Source organism: Geotrypetes seraphini, chromosome 5, assembly GCF_902459505.1.
Source record: "Geotrypetes seraphini chromosome 5, aGeoSer1.1, whole genome shotgun sequence".
NCBI lineage: Eukaryota > Metazoa > Chordata > Amphibia > Gymnophiona > Dermophiidae > Geotrypetes > Geotrypetes seraphini.
The window spans coordinates 155,351,062-155,364,376 of NC_047088.1; the positions used below are offsets into that span (position 1 = coordinate 155,351,062).

Sequence of the window (13,315 nt, forward strand, 5' to 3'; positions counted from 1 at the left end):
GATGCTGAAGATTAACAATACAATATATTCAGCACTATTATCTGTATAAACAGTGGTGCTGTATATATTGTATGTGTTAAGACAAGTGGTGACCATGCTATGTAGAGTACTATTTAGGGTTGCTGTTGGGCAAACAAATCTGTCTTTAATGCATTCTTTTAGTGGCTGAATATCAATGCTATATGGATAAGTGCAGGTTTAGCCTTCACTTGTCTCTAAACCTGGCCCCTTGTGCAGATAAAATCTGTATATTTAGCTATTTAAATTTTCCATTTTATCAAATTAAAAAAACAATCACAAATAAGCAGGCCATGCATTCGCTACCTACCGGTGAACCCATATCTTGCTTTCAATATCAAGCCCACAGTTTCTAGTAAAACTACACACAGTGTCCAATGCATATTGGGATAGGGGGTTTAGGAGTTAAAGAGTATATACTGCCCTCTTCTGTTGGAATGTTCTAAAGACAACCTAGAATTAAAGTGGAAGGGTTCAGAAGAAATCCTTACTACCCCTAGAAAGGTTTCTTTGGGGATGAGAGAAACTGGGACAGGCTATCTTCCCTGTATAAAAGTTAGGACAGCCTTTTTTGTGTCCTAACTTTATTTGGGTTCCTAGCCTGTTAGTGGACTGAATATCACCAAATTCTGCCCTGGCCTGCTTCAAGTTAGGGGTTGGCTGTTAAGATGCAATATTCAGTGGCACTGGCTGGTTAAGTGCTGCTGAAAATTGCTTCTTAGCCCTGGAGAAGCAATTTAAAATGCCCAGTCATCTTCTGGGTGGTGGCTCTGGCTGCCCCCAACCCTGAACCCTCCTCCTATGCCCGTGGAATGATAAACAATGTTGTAGCCCAATCTCTCCTCCCACCCACCTCTTGAAGATAGAGCAAACAAAGCAGGCTCGCCGCCCCCCTCCCACCCCCCTTCCCCCCCCCCGGCTACCTTGAATTTCTGGAGGCCAAATATAAGCTGGGACCAGCATAAGCTCTGGCGACCAGGATAATGTTAATTAGCCCCAGATATTCAGTGTCAGAACTAATTCTGCATTTTAAAAAATGCTGACCATTGCAGGCTGAATATCACCAGAAAGTTATTTTTATTGAATCAATAGATCAGGAAAAATGTCAAATAATTTCCTTATATAACTACTGAATTAAAGTCAGTTTCTGCTGTCTGAAGCTGAAACAAAAATCTACACAGAAGCTAGTTTTTGGACTTTTGACCCATTTACTAATAACTAAGAATTCTGAGGTTTTGTTTGACACTTTCCTTGTAAAAAAATTCTTGTAACTCTTCTCAGAGGAGTGTGTGGAGCAGACGGGAACTGATCTTGTTTTGCAGAATACAAGGCAAAATTTCAACAATTATGAAGACAAACCATGGTCTTACCTACTGTTGGAAGTTCTGAAAATACCCAGCAACAGAGTCATTTTTAAAAGGCCACCAAAAATCCAAGCTGATTTACTCCTAGAAACACGTCACCAGGAAGCAGGCAAACTTCTTCCACTCCAATACACTGCATGGGCTAAGTAGCCACCTGTATGGCTAGTGGCCTTCAGGACAGATTAGTAGATTAGTGTAATGTAAAACCGCCGAGACAGAATTACAAACTATTACTTATTCAGTGCGACTGGAGCTGCTACTGCGGCACCATTTCTGAATTAATAGCAGCACATACACAGGAAGGTAATATCACTCCTTACCAGTGTTTACTGCCTAAACACACACAAACATACAGAGAGAAAGAGATTGTCAAGTCTTAGCAGTGTTTACTGCTTACAGTCCTCTCACAAGCTGTCAAGTTTCCAAGACACCCTGGTATTATTTAACTATCAGTAGGGATTGGAAAGAGAAGTAAAGCTCAGGACACCAGCCCGGTAAATGAGTTCCGTGTCACAGGACCTGAAGGCAGAAACAGGCTGGTGATCTTTGTACTGCCAGCCACAAACACCCATTTGTTAAAATAAAAATGACGGAAAAGGGTACGCCCTGCCACGGTCTCTGCTGCAGCAGGTCTGAAGCTTCACAGCAACCAGCACTAAAGTTATGACAACACATCCACATTGTTTTCGTAGGCATTAACTTTTTTTGTTATGTCTTTGATGATTACTGCATGCGGAGTGTCAGACTATTATTCCCTGTTTAGAAGAAAAGTCTACAATTATTGAAAAGCAAACAGAGCATGTTGTGATCAGTCTGTAGGAATTAAAATGGTTGCTGTAGTGTTTTTTCCAACTTAAGTTGCACCATTGCAGTTTACGTACAATCTTGACAAGAACAGACAAGGCACAAATTTGTATTGCAATGGCTGAACCTGAGCAACATTTTCTTCTCAGCCTATCTGCTTTTAGTTCAGATGAGCACAAGCAGTGACACACTGTGTGAAAAAAGTTTTGCTCTCTGGGGGTCATTTTATAAATAAGTGAGCATATAGAAAAACATTTTACAGATTCAAGTAGGCATTGACAAAGCTGCCCAAAATAAACACACATAAAAGTAGATAAGTTTAACATAGCACCTACTTTTATATATAGTAATATACCCCCAGTCATGGTACATGGGCTTCCCATGCCACTAGAGCTTGCACTCATTTGACATACACTATGGGGATTCAAAGACGGATTGGATAAATTCCTGAAGGATAGGGGGATTGAGGGTACAGATAAAGGTAGAGATAGGGTATAGAAAGAGTATAGATAGAAACAAGGGTATTATAGGGCCAAGTCAAGGAACACCTGACAGGTCATGGACCTGATGGGCCGCCGCAAGTGCGGACTGCTGGGCAGGATGGACCTCTGGTCTGACCCAGCGGAGGCAACTTCTTATGTTCTTATGTTCTATGCCATCAGTAGTTTCAATGTCAGTAGGGCCTCCCAAGGCGGACAGGTTTCAGCAGAGATGTCAGACTAATGATGTACCACCTGTCTGGGCAGCAAGGGATATGCAGTGGTGGGGGCAGAGGATCATGTTTGATGCGACAACGGTTACAATATCGAATTTATACTGCACAGAAGAAAGGCCCAGCAATCTACTTCTGTATTCTACACGAAAACTTGATGATGTTTATCAAGTCGCTAGGACTCGAACACAAGTCAATGGCACCTAACAACAATATACGTGTAGGCATTCCTAATTAATCAATCCACAATACAATCATACAAACTTTTTGTAGCTTCAGTTAATTCAATACCTCAACAAAAAAAGAAGCTAAAATCTTCACTTATACAAATTTTTGTCATTTGTCAAAACACTGATATAAATCAACCATTCATTATTAATACCGTAAATATCTTATATCATCATAGCACAATATAGTGAACACACACAATGCAGCAATGAAAGCCCTCCCCCCAAGTCTAAAAATTCTCCTTGAGTATCCAAAGTTGTTATTAAGAATGCTCCTGTTAGTGTCTTCCGAATCACATGTCCAAGGTTCGGCTTGAAATATGACTCTAATGCAAATCCACTTTTCACTCCTTCTTTCGTTAAAGCACATTCACCAAACTTAATAAGTAATAATCTGTCTGATATTAACTTTCAAAAAGATTTTCATCAGTCAGGCATTCCTAGGGACAGAGAATAGACAGAAAGAGTGGAATCGGCACTTGTGCGTGTACTTTATAAAACACAAGGTTGATATTCAAACAGTTATGTAGCATTTAAACACCTTGAAAAAGGATTTTGAACCTTTAAATGCCAGATACCCCCACTAGGCTGATTGTCATACGAGCAGTTCTTTGAATATTACTGCTGAGCGCCAGACATATTGGAGGCATTCCAGGGGCATGGCCAAAATGAATGTGTCCTTGTCTAATATTCAGCACCACAGAAGTGATGTGTGGGTGATGTACAAATGTCTATATGTAGACCTGCTGTTGAGATGTTTCAAGCATCAGCTATTTCAAAATGTATGCACATGCTCAATGGTCAATGTTCAGCATGCTTCCATCCTCATCACAGAGCAAGCAGAGTCCTTATGAAGTAATTGAATAAACTATAAGGTAGCCCAACCTAACAAATGGAAGAAAGCTTAGATCTTCCACATGAATCTGCTGGAAAAAGTGGATCTCTGCAGCCTCAGCTGTAGTCCAGAAAGATGAATTTGAGCCACAAATTCTGATGAAACCTAAACTACTGCTCATGGTTGGTGACCAACTCTTGGCTGCACATATTGCAGAAGTGTTCTTCATCATTCAAGGAAGATCTCATTTCACTTGTCATATCATTAGGGAGAGGTAACCCAATAGTGACCATACCAGTTCCTAGAAGTTTGATTAGAAGCCATGGCTGCAGAAGTGAATCAGATGCTTAAACATGGATGATAAGAGTCTAGAGTCCTGCATAGTTCAAACATCATCTTTTTTAGCCACACAAATGAAATAGGTCTCTATAGACAGAGAGACCCACAATTCAAATTGAGCAGGTTGGAATCACACATCCTGGCCACTCTGTGAAGGAAGAGAAAGCTGCTATGAGACCTGCTGCTACTATCAGAATCACAGAGTAGATCAGCTTTACATGTATGATCTGATTCTGGCTAGGATGGCAAAGGTGTGGTAAGCCCATTTTTTTAGGGTGGTACTGCCACCTCATGGCAATATCTATGCCACTTCCATATTAACTTCCAGAAAGTTAATGAAGATTCCAAGCTTGAAGCATATCCAATGTCTTGGGTTTGATGAACTGATTGAGAGACTGGGAAGGACCCAGTTTATTTCCATATTGGACTTGATCAAAGAATATTGGCCCCTCATTCCAACTGCTAAGGAGAAGACAGCATTCTCAATTGCTGTTCCAGTTCATCATACTACCATTTTAGGGTTACCATATGACTCCAGAAAAAGGGGGATGGATTGAGACATCTGGGTTTTACTTTCATTGAAAGCAATGGAAGTAAGAAGGACAGACTGAGACATCCAGATTTTACTTCCATTGTTTTCAATGGAAAAAAAACCCTTTATGTCTTAGTCTGTCCTCCTTTTTCTGGAGCCATATGGTAACCCTATACCATTTGGACTTCATGGAACACATGCTATGTTTTAATGCCTAGTAGACTTCTTTCTGAGGCCTCGTGGGCATTATGCTGTAGTGTACCTTAACAACATTATGACCTCAGTACTGTTTTGGAGACCCACTTGATTCAAGCACAAGCAGTCCTACAAGCCTGTGGAAAGTTAGCTTGATGGCAAATCTGATCAGATACTTCAAAGGAGGACAAGAAGTCTAGTATCAGGGTTATTCTAAAAGGAATGGACAAGTTCATCCTGAGTGCCTGTTACTCAAAGATGTAAGTGAAAAGTTTCTTGGGTTTAGTCATCTACTACTGATGCTTCATACTGAATTTTGCCAATAACACAGCTGGTATCAGAAATAGTACCTGGCCTCTCAAGTTGGAAAATATTTTCCAGACATTGAAAGATGCCCTATGTTCAGACCCAGTTTTGATAATACCTGACTTTAATTTGCCATTTTTTGTACTTCCTAATGTCTTATATGTAGACCTGGGAGCTGTCCTGGCCCAGAAAAAAAGAATGGCAAGAAACACCCAGTAGCATGGCAGTATGGCTTAATTTCTGTGAGAACAGCCTGCTTTGGAGCAACAGAGGTGTTCTGCTCCAGAACCTTTCTTCCAGACAACCTGCAGGGAAGAGGAGGAGATGGGATGTATCAGTTATCTTTATTGTGTTCTGTGGACATACTGGAAATTTTGCATTCTGTAGTTTTTATTCTCTCTGTTTGTTGAACAATTTAATAAAAACTTCATGTTAAAAAAAAGGTAAGTCAAATCTAAGATAAGCTGGGAAAGTGACCAGGAAAACAAAGATATATGGAATAAAATATAACCAACACGATAAAACAGAATGTGCAAAATATAAAATTTATTTATTTAAAACATTTATAATCCGTCTTTGTCCAAGGCGGCACACAGTATCACATACACAATTCAGGATTGAACATCTTAAAAAAAATCACATACATCAGTAAAAATCTGATGTAAAATCTGATGTTTTCGTGGATATAATAGTATCCTTCACTTCACCTTTTAACCACGCTGGCTCTTGTTTTCTTGTCTTTCCACCTTATTTATTATGTGGAATACATCTAGTCTGGGCTTTCACGGTGGAATTTTTAAACAACATCTACGCCTGGTTTAAACTTCTGACTTTTGCAACATACCTTTTTAGCTTCTTTTTAACCATTTTCCTCACTTTATTGTAGTCACCCTTGCAAAAATTAAATGCCACTATAGTAGATTTCTATAGTGACGTCACTTCAGTTATCAGCTCAAATTTGATCATGTTATGATCACTGTTTCCCAGCAGACCCAACACAGTTACCTCCCCAACTATATCCTGCATTCCACTAAGGACCAAATCTTCCCCTCTTGTCAGTTCTTGGACCAGTTGCTCCAAGAAGCAGTCATTTATGACATCTAGGAATTTTACCTTCCTAGCACTCCCTGATGAAATATTTAAACAGTCATCGCAATATAATTAGGAGAATGAGTAAGTTTTCAATTACGTCTTTACAAGGATTTTACTCAAAACAAAAAAGCCAAAAGTCCATTGCAAAACATAGTGTAGTTATATCAAGAAAATTAACTAACAAGCCACTATGTGGGAGAAAAAAAGACCTCAGTTGGGCTTCATAGGCCACAAAAACACTCCCAAACTCCTACTGATTTTAATCACACACACTTGTGCTTATAAAATTGTTGTCATTTCAAAAATCTTTAATCCAACAGGGTTAAACACAGCACTCTGCAAGCAAATACTTCATAAAGCAACACAGCAGTGGTAAAAATATCAAAACAGTTACTTAGCTTGCTCTGATCTTAAGCCATGCTTCATCGGACTTTCCACAAAAATTTCAGTGGCGTCTTATCACAAAACCACAAAATCCAGCGCAGCGATCCTCTTCAGGAATCTTCCGCTCTCAGGTCCACAATATAAGTTTAACCGGTTATACTGATAAGCACGGTCACCTGCATTCAGGACAAATGAAGAGGAAAAAATGTTAGAAAAGGAACTCACATTTGTTGTACGTATTCCTGTTCCACAGGTGTGTCCTGCCTCATCCTCCAATGCTGCTGTCGACCCTGTGGTAAAAGAAGAGAAATGTGGTTAATGATCTCACCAAACAGCCATCCACCTTGAATATCTCCCCTCTGAAACTAGGCACAGATGCCCGAGTCTGTCAATATATATGCATCATGGCATGACCCTGGGAAACTTGCACACACATCACTGATTTCCACCTGCATGTTCATTGAATGATAGGCACGCCGGTTACAAAATGGTTTCTCCATCTGTGCAGGTGGTCTGAGTGCTATGTGGGTCCAGTCAATAGCTCCGAGGACAAAGGGGAAATGTGCCAGTTCATAAAAGCCGTTCACTCTACATTGCTGGTCTTGCCTCATTCATGGGGAAATGAATATACATAGAAATATATCCAGACAGACATCCAGAAAGCGACTAATGCCAGCCCCAGCTCCCAGAGGCCTTTGGAATGTTCCAGTGGCCAAAAAAGCAAGGGCAGTAGTTACTTGTACATAAACTGGAAGGGCCGTCCCCTGAGAATGGGGTATTCCAGGTCCTCCTGCAGTTGCTCACACAGATGAGCTATGGTCCTCCAATTAAAACAAAAGAGACCTATACACTGCTCATCTGTCATATCCAGGAAGTTCACCTTGGGCCTATATACCCTGGGGGCCTGTCATCTGGATTGGCCTTGGCCTTTGCATCTGACCTGGCCATGCCCTTGGGCTTGGCCATGGCCCCTTTCTCTCTTCAACAACCTATGACCCTCCACATTCAACATCAAAGCAAAGAACTTAGCCATCCCTCACACCATCACCAAAAGACACCAACAGACAAACACCTAGATGCAAATATAGCCACTTACACACAGCACCACACACACAGCTACAAACACAGAACTAATACACAAAGTTGGGGGTCCAAAAGGGAGAAGGTAGGAAAAAAAAGGGGACAAAGCAGAAACAGCTAGGATAGTAGGACAAGGATATGAGTAGGTAACAGCACACAGCAAAGTCTCACAATATCACCAAGAATCACCAGAAGCACAAACACATTTTAGGAGTCCTAAAAACAAAAGTCAGCTACACCTGAGCCCTTTTTCTAATAATGGCACCTAAGTGGCATCTAATGTCAGACGCCACTTAGGCATCCATTAGGAGTGTCCCACCTTAAAAAAATTTAAACTGTTTGGACATCGTTTGGGCGTTTCCCCACCAAACACACCTGGGCTGAGGCTGTAGTTTTAATCACCTGCAGCAGTTATCAGTGAGCTCATACACTGAATCATTCCTCACCTGCTTGCTCTCTAGAGGTGCCAGTTATCTGAATCTAAAAGGAATTGCCTGTGGCTCTATGGTTAATGGCATTGCTTCTATCTTCCAAAGGTCATAGGTTCAAGTATCAAGTATGGTTAGATACCCCAGCACATATTCTTTTTTTTTTTTTTTTTTTTTTTTTTAAGAATGGCAATTTTATGCTTAGGCATTATGAGGCAAGCATCCATGTTCCCCCACCCCACTTCCCACCTCTCTCCCTTGCAGCCTGAATTCCTTCCCTACTCCCCATGGTCTGATTTCTCAGGCTAATAAGTTTCCCTCTGGACCCTGGAAACAACAAAATGCAAACGTAAATGGCAAAGTCCTCTTGATACCTGTGTACATGCCTATTATTTTTCCATATCTCAATGAGATATATGGAAGTGTGACACGGTTTATTGCACAATTTCAGCATGAATTTTTTGTCAGCATTTGCACTTGCACTTTAATAATAATAATAATAATAACTTTATTCTTATATACCGCCATACCCAGCGAGTTCTAGGCGGTTTACATCAATTAGCAAATGACCTGCATTGACTAGCAGATTTACAACAAATTACAGGCAAATTTACAGTAAATTACAACAATTTACAACAGTCATCAATGAAATTACAGTGATATACAACCGTCTGCAATGAAGGGAAGATTTACAACATTTTAACAGACATTGCAGCTTTGATCGAACTAGACAAGGGAAGTAGAGAGTGGGAAGAAGGGAGGGTCTGGTGAAGGAGGAAGGGGGCAGGGGAGGGGCAGGTGTTATGTGGGGTGAAGGAATTATTAAGGGTCGTGTTTGCTGAATAGGTAAGTTTTTAGTAGTTTTCTGAAGGCAAGGTAAGTGGGGGCCTCGAGTATCATCTGGGCTAGCCATGGGTTCGACTTGGCTGCTTGGAAGGCGAAAGTTCTATCGAGGAATCTTTTGAGAAGACAGTGTTTTAGTGAAGGGAAGGCGAACAGTTGAATTCTGCGTGATGTCCTGTTGTTGCAATAAAGGTTAAAGTGGGTATTTATGTAACTTGGAGAAGAACCGTTAACCGATTTGTAGCAGAAGCATGCGAATTTAAAAAGAACTCTAGATTCAAATGGCAGCCGGTGTAGTTGGTGGTCGAAAGGGGTGACATGTTCCCATTTCTTTAGGCCAAAGATGAGGCGCACTGCGGCATTTTGGATTATTTTTAGTCTCCTGGTAGTTTTCTTTGTGGCGTTAAGGAAAATGATGTTGCAGTAGTTGAGAGTGCTGAGGATGGAGGATTGTACAAGAACTTTAAGGACTTCAAGGACTTTAATATTGTGACATTTTGGGAGCTTATTCATTTATTCTTATCACATTTATTTTTTATTTTTTCATTTATCTTCTTCCCCTGGTGTGAATGATTGCAAATGATTTAAAAATATATCTACATCATATTCTGTCCTTGGTACAGGCGCCTCGTTCTGCCTTACCAGGGCCACTTCGGGGAAGTTTGTTGTTACACTCTCTACGCATCATCTGGTCTTACGTGGTGGACTCCTGGAATGGTACTCCCTCGATTACTAGATACTTACCTATTCAGGGGAATTTGCAATTCAGCCCCGGCTTGGAGAATGCTAGCTTTCGCAAACTGGCGTCCCGGGATTTTACGTTGCTTGCCCATGTTCTCCAGGCTGATGGTTCTTTAATGTCCTGGGATGCTCTGGTCCGGTCTGGTGTTTTTTTCTGTGGGTGACTTTCTTGCGTTTCGGCAACTTCATCATTATATTTGATCTCTCCCCCGAGCCGCTTTGGCATTTCCTATTGAGGACAGATTTGCGGCACTTCTGGATCCATATTTGGAGGCTGGGTTTACGGTTTCTGGTCTTTATAAGGATCTCCAGCGTTTGTTGGGACCGACTGATCGTACCATATTACATGCTCGTTGGTGTCAAGATCTAGGGATAGCTCGGGACGCTTTGGATCTCCCTTCCTTGATTGCAAGAATCCCGGGAGTGTCTGTTAATGCAGATCTCCGGGAGTGTCAATTTCGGGTACTTCATCGGGGCTATTTTACAAAAAGTCAGTTATATTATTCGGGTTATGCGGATTCTCCTTTGTGCCCTGAATGTCTCCAGCAACCCCATTCGTTTATCCATGCCTTTTGGTCCTGTGTGAAACTCAAACGTTTTTGGAGGCAGGTTTTATCTTATGTGGAGCGTGTTTTAGGTACTACGCTTCCATTTTCGGCAGCTGGTCTTTTGCTGGATAAGTATGAGGCCTTCGGTTTATCTGATTCGGGTCAGCGGCAGTTTATGAGACGGGTGGGTGTCTTGGGGAAGAAGGTGATTCTATCTGTTTGGATTGGAGATACTTTGCCCTCCTTTTGGGCTTGGAGGAATCGTTTGCATGCTCTGCTGCTGCTGGAGAGGAAAGATGCGTCTTTTAGCTTGCGAAGAAAGCGGCAATTTCTTCGGATCTGGGATTCTTACCTTTTTTCATTATCACCACGGGCTCGAAGTAACATTCTGAATTCATTGTAACTCTCTCTGAGACCCGGGCTTGTTTTCCTCCATGAGGGGGGCACCAGGTATACTTCCCTATTCCCCTTCCTTTTTTTTTCTTTCTTCTTTCTTTCTTCTCTCTTCTTCAGTGTTGGAGTTCACTCTTTATCTTTGGCAGTGGGTTTTCTGAGTCCAAGCCTACTGCACTATGGTACTTTCGTACTTCAGACTAGGGGGTTTGGGGTGGGGGTGGTGTGGGTGGGATTGTTGGATCTGATATTATGTACCTGATTGTTCTCTTTTGTTACTGTGGTTCTGGTCTGTTGGTTTGTCCTCTGTTATTTGATAATAAAAATTGATTCAACATAAAAATATATCTACATTATTTGGATTACATAAAACAGGACTATATGATGTATGAGGCAGTTCTTATTTAGACTTATGTCTGGTGCTGGTCCCTATGAGTTTCTGCCTGAGCCCATAATCCCTCGTTTTCAATTCGAAGGGCTCATACTGATGTCCATTATTTAAAGTATATATATTTTTTTCCAAACATTCCCCCCAGGAAAATAAGAGTGTTAGCCAATTCTAATTTGTATTATTTTTGTGACATGTCATCTAGGTGCAGGCTCTTCGTCTCCAATAAGTACCACTATTTTAGTTATTAAATTTTAATTATTTATATCCTACATGATCTTTACATTCAGCTACTTTACATATTTACCTTTCTGTCCTGGTTGGCTCAAACTCTTATCTAGTGTACCTGAGGCAATTAAGTGACTTGCCCAGGGTCACAAGGAGCAGTGATGGATTTGAACACACAACCTCAGGGTGCTGAAGCTGTAGCTTTAACCACTGCACAAGTTTTCAGTGAGCACTTACACTGAACCATTCCTTACCTGCTTGCTTTCTAAAGGTGCCAATTATCTGATCCTTCCCCCCTCCCCCCTCGCACCTCTCCCCCACCTCAGGCATTAAACCACATGTCAATTCAAAAGCCAAGCTTATATCTTTTTGATTCACAAGCAGTCATTTCTCTAGGCTACATATCAAACATGTACCTTCAAACTTGTCCAGTTCCTCTGCTGTTTTTGAAAAACTCTCAAACCTTTTGGCTTCTGTGTTCCTCAATCAAAGCACATGAAAAATATATTGCATACTAAACCTTCTTTGGGGGAGGGGGGATAAAAAGGACTCCTCTTTGCTAATAATAGCAAATGGATGTGTCTGATGCACAATCTTGACATCATTGTGACATCATCAATATGCACCTAGATGGCAGATTATCACAAAAAAAAGGAATATGTGCTAAAGCAGTGTTCCCTCTAAGCGGGCGGGTGTTGTGAGCAAACTTTTTTCACCGTGAGCCAAAAATATCGGGCGCCAGCAAGTTATGAGCCAACTCGCCCGATTCTCCTCTCGCCGCCCTGCCATCTGCCGTACGCCTCTTCCGATCGTGCGCTGTGACGAGAAACGTGTGCGCTGCGATGTAATATTTTGTGCGCCAGCGCACGCCAGCGCAGCTTAGCGGGAACACTGGTTCAAATGGTTTTATTTATTTCCCCAAATTTATTTTTGTTATACGCATTGAAAATATTTGATATTGCGTTTAAATCAAAATCTCAATAAACTTGAAACGAGTGCCCGTGAGATTGTGGGAGGGTTAAATACTCAAAACTTAGAAGTTTTTGCTACGCCAGCTTTCTGGTATCTTTACATACAGTGGCGTACCTAGCATATGTAACATCCGGGGCCCATCATTTTTTGGCACCCCCCCCCCATCTGTAAGAAAAACATGATTTTTAGTAACAAACCACACGTCACACATGAGTACCTAGGAAAAGGCAGCATCTTACATATTGCAGTGAGCAGTACATCAATACACCCATTGTAAAACTAAACAAGCCAGACCAGCACAGATCAATCCTACACCGTCAATCCTAACAGAAAACCATGTCTTTCGAACACACAGAACACAGAAAACACCTTCGCCTAGTAAGGAATATGTAATCACAAACTAACCCCTCCCTCTTTTACAAAACTGTAGTGTGGATTTTAGCTACGGAGGTAACAGCTCTGATGCTCATAAAATTCTGAGCATCAGAGCTGCTACCACCAAGGCTGGTGCTAAAAACGCTTCACAGTTTTGTAAAAGGGGGGATAAAATAAAAATACATAGACAAAGGTTAAATTGAACCAGCAAGAAGCTGGACTCTGCATACAATGCTTCACAGAAACAGTGACACATGTCTCCTAAAGCAATAAATAAATAGAAATTTTTTTCTACCTTTGTCTTCTGTGGTTTCTCCTTTCCTCATCTTCTTGTAACTCTCTTCCTTCCATCCACTGTCTGCCGTCTCTCTTCCCCTATATGGCATCTTCTCTCCTTCTATGCCCCTTCCAGAAACTGTATGCCTCCCCCTTCCATCTCTCCTTTCACCCCATTGGTCTGGCATCTCTCTCCTCGCCTTCCCTCTCCCACACCTCTCCTCATAGTCTGGTA

General features: G+C 41.4%; 1 protein-coding gene across 1 annotated transcript in view; it reads right to left on the reverse strand.

Moving 5' to 3' along the window:
* The window catches only part of MAP3K13 (mitogen-activated protein kinase kinase kinase 13), a 224,195-nt gene extending 222,383 nt beyond the window's left edge, over positions 1 to 1,812 (reverse strand). The window contains exon 1 of the mRNA XM_033946741.1: positions 1,389 to 1,812. The gene's annotated coding sequence lies outside the window, so the exon portion shown is untranslated. The remainder of the gene's footprint in view (positions 1 to 1,388) is intronic.
* Positions 1,813 to 13,315: the final 11,503 nt, after the last annotated feature.